We start from the raw sequence: 4,240 nt of genomic DNA on the forward strand, positions 1-4,240 counted from the left end.
TCATGCCTAGTAACATCCTTCAGCTTCTCCAATGCTGGAATTTTCAAGGGTGGGGACATCCCAAAAAGGCTATCTAGAAATTTATCCCCGCTCTTCTATTGTGGAGCATTTGGAGAGAAAGGAATTGACGTCTCTTTGAGGATAACGAGACCTATGTGCTTCTCCTTGAATCTTCTTTTCTGAGATATCTTTTGGATTTAGCTATTGTATATGTTCCTAACTTTCCCTTCGTGAAACTGGTAGATCTAATTTGTTTTCTAGATTGTAGGAGTAGCTAGGGCCTCAACTCTCTTATATACTCTTTGTGTATGAGGGCTTTGCCCTTTTTTCAATAAAAATTCTAATTATACATCAAAAAGAAGAAAAAAAAAAAAAGCATTCCTGTTAGTTTCACCACTTAAAGAACTCAATGTTGTTCCCTGGTAACGAACACACACACAGATGTATTCCTCGTCGTACCTAAATAAAACAAATAGGATAGGACATTTATAACTTACACTCTTAATAGCAATACAAATCAGTAGGTTATTATCATAACACCGATCTGAAAAAACATATGCTTTCACAAAATGCATATAAAGTTATCCATAATAAAAACAATAGTGAAAGGCTTTGTAGCCCAATGGTAAAGGACGGTAGGCTTTTGATAGGTCTTAGGTTCCAATCTTGCAAAGTGAGCATACACGCGCATACGCACACACACACTTATTTGTAGTCTAGTAATTTTCATAAAAAAAAAACTAACGGTGATAAACAACATCTACCACTAAAGGTCAATGCCAACAAACCTAAAAGGCCTCTCCGCAATGCATTCCTCTAAATATAATCAATTTCTAAATTGAGCACCTTGTGTATATTCAAAAATGCTTTGAAAAATATGGGACCAAATAGAAAGACAAACTCCTAAATCAAGATAAGTTCATTAGGCAACTTTACCTACATGGAAATTGAACTGTAAATTGAAGTCTCAACTCATAAGGACAGATTTCTAGTTAAAAACACCAATCTGTTTTTGCTTCTACTGGATTTTTATTCAATATAAACCAATCAAGACCTACTAGACATTGGTAATCTATACACACACACAGAAGCTAATACCATCTTTTATCTTATGGCCTGTATTCCTTTAGTAGTGTGCTTTGTGTACAAAAGCATACATCTAAAGGTAGCACTACTACTAATACTCATATGGGGCAGAAGATTTGCACTTCATCTAAAAAGGAAATTTCTTTAAGAGTCTAAAAGTTAGGAGAGGGCTTCTTTAACATTGAGCGAATACAATGATTTTCCGGACTTTCTAAACCATCAGACTACTTTTAACATCTGCCTAAAAAGAACGTGAGTTTTACAACAATTCTTCCATCAGAAACAATTAGAAAAAATAAAATACTGTTCAGGACATTTAACAATTAACCGATTACAACTATAAATGTAAACATAAGAACAAATACATGGAAATCACAGAAGGATACAGTCTTACCAGTAGTGGCGAAGTGATACGTTTCTCAACTGCAAGCACAACTCCTTCTTTCGTCTTCAACCCAATTGCAGTTGAACCCAGCTGTCAATCGATGAACACCCGTATTACATTTACAATCAGAACCATTTGACCACAAAATAAGAAGATACAAAAATAAAAACACATAAATGAACGAATAAGCAAGACCTTGATCTCGTCTCCCCTAATAAATAGCTCGCAGGAAAAAAAATTATTCCAAGGAAACAAACAGAAAGTAGAAAAGAAGAGTGGATTACCTTGATGGCTTCAATGGCATACTCAACCTGAAACAACCGCCCTTCTGGAGAGAAGGTGTTCACTCCTCTGTCATACTCAGTCCTTCACACACCCAACCCACAACCAAAATAAAAACAAAATCAAAAACCAAACATACAAGACAAATAATCAAAATAAACAAACCCTATATATATAGTAGCACCAAATGTCGCTAACCTTGTGAGAAACATTTCCGGTTCAATTCGATTAAAGCCCTAGAACCTGCGTGAGATAAACCCTAGATCAGTATCAGAAAGAGATTATTAAATCAACGGTTTCACACAAACAGATGAGCACATGAACAACGCCTCAAGGTAATCGATTTTCTCAGGAACCAAACAGAAAAGTATATTAGAAGTTTCTGAAATTGTTGAAAACCCAAAAAACAATGGCATAGATATAGTAACAGAGAGAAACTAACGGATCTCTCGGATATCAAGCTCAGGCAATGAGCTTTTTCACTATTAGTGCATGGATAGAGAAATCAGAAAAACACAGAGAGAGGGAGAGAGATTTACTGGATTGAATGATATGTGCGAGTGTGAGAAAGAGAGAGACCTGAAGAACGAGCGTTGTACTCTGATGGAAAGCAGAGACGAAAAAGGTCTGGTTTCTTGTTGGGGAAGAAGGCTTTCTAATGGGCTTGGGCCTTTGTTCGGACTTACCCGGGTCATGAAATGTGTTCCACAATGCGGCACTAGCTTCCGTCCGATTGGAGCTCAATTTTTCACTACATATTTGATATGAGTTAAAACTTTAGTCCGGTTGAGCCTTAAAAGGCTAGTTTCCCAATCACACACTGCCACATAAGCAAAATCAGACCAGGTGCATAAAATTATCCTACAAGCAGTAGGACCGGATGAAGAAAAGAGATGGAAGAAAAGAAGAAAAGAAGAAAAAATGTCCTGGAGAAAGAAAGAAGCAGCGCCATGTGACCATGTCACCCTCTCCGGCGCTGTGGGTCACCTTTCTCCGGCGCCGGTTTTCGGCCTTTAGGTAATGAAATTCTAAGGGTTAAATTTTCGCCTTTAGATTTTAGATTTGAATCCAAAAACGAGTTTTTAGGCATTAAAAACGAGTTTTGAGCATTAGAAACGGGTTTTGAAACATTAGAATTGAGTTTTGAGGTAAATTTCGGCGTGTCTCGATGGGTTTGGAGGCGGGTCACAGCCGACCAGCCGCGTGGGTCAAGCCAGACCCACGGCCACTATCGACAGTCTGACCCACTACAGCCGTGGGTCTGGCCAGACCCACGGCCGGCATGGGTCTTTCTATGGGTCTACTGGGTTTAGGGTCAGTCTTTTTGGTATTTTTTCACTTTGATTTGCTGTTCTTGTTCTCATTTTGGTTTTTTCCAATTTTCTTGAAATGATGATGTGGCTCATGTTGATTGGGTGCTACAAAAGTAGTGTTTTGCATGAGGATCGGATCATAGGGGCTCTCATTAGATATTCACATAAAAGAACCTTAAAGAATAATATATATAATTTATTAAGTTTATAATCATGATGCTTAATAACCTATAAAAGGTAAATTGACATATGTGTAAATTTCAATTTAGCCAATAAAAAAAAAAAGGAAAATAAGAGTACATTTAAAAATATCATTGATCCAAATCAATTAATAAAAAATTGTTTTCGAAACTTTTTATTCCTCAATGTCAATGTCTTTATCTTAGAGCCTGTTTGGGATTACGGTGGAAAATAGAGCTTTTGGATATAGAGCTTTTGCCTGTGAACTTTTGACAAAAGTATTATTATTAAAAAGCTATTTACATGTTTGGTAACTGCGGGGTTGTTTGGATAACACTTTTTTTGGATTTGTTTTGAAATTAGGTTTTTTTGATTTTGTAAAAATTTTTGGTTCAAATTTCTGGAATGCAACAATTTGCATGTTGACCATGAAGTACAATTTTCATTTTGAAATCCTCATTTTATGTGAATTCCAAAATTGTAGGTAACATTAAATGTCAATTATTGGGTCCTGATTTTCACCCAAGTGTTCAATTATGTTGTCCTAACATGTTTCAAAGAAATGATTACCGAAGATCAACTTCGGCTTTGAAAAACCGGCAAACCATTACTTCATGCATGCTGTTGAGTGAGAAATGGTTTTTTTTTTTTTTAAGCAAAAATGTAAACTATCAAGCAAATAAAATGTGCATGCATACGTTTTGATATATTTTTGTTTTTTCTAACAATGACTAATAAATGCATTTTGCTTTCAATTGGGTGAGGTTAGGAAAGATTGCATTTGATAACGATCTATTTTGAGGCAAGTTTTTGCTATGTCATGTATTTTGCTCCCCAAAAAGGTAGCTCAATCGGTTGGGACCACACTTAATAAAGTGGAGATCACTAGTTCAAATCCTTCTCCTTCCTCTTGTTAAGACATGTCAAAAAAAAAAAAAAAAAATACTAAGGGGTAATTACCTTTTGCCCCATTAACTATAGCGTCATAAAAATT

The 4,240-nt window shown here is 36.0% G+C and overlaps 1 long non-coding RNA gene across 2 annotated transcripts; it reads right to left on the reverse strand.

Annotated features, from left to right (window-relative positions):
• Positions 1 to 1,479: 1,479 nt before the first annotated feature.
• LOC132172480 (uncharacterized) lies at positions 1,480 to 2,439 on the reverse strand. 2 transcript variants are annotated; one of them, XR_009439151.1, is made up of 4 exons: positions 2,333 to 2,439; positions 1,952 to 1,996; positions 1,756 to 1,837; positions 1,480 to 1,561 (listed from the first exon to the last, which is right to left on the reverse strand). It is a non-coding gene; the product is annotated as an uncharacterized LOC132172480 (long non-coding RNA). The 2 variants fall into 2 exon arrangements; XR_009439150.1 differs by having other exon boundaries at positions 2,293 to 2,385.
• Positions 2,440 to 4,240: the final 1,801 nt, after the last annotated feature.

Source organism: Corylus avellana, chromosome ca2 (genome assembly GCF_901000735.1).
Source record: "Corylus avellana chromosome ca2, CavTom2PMs-1.0".
In the NCBI taxonomy this organism is placed as follows: domain Eukaryota; kingdom Viridiplantae; phylum Streptophyta; class Magnoliopsida; order Fagales; family Betulaceae; genus Corylus; species Corylus avellana.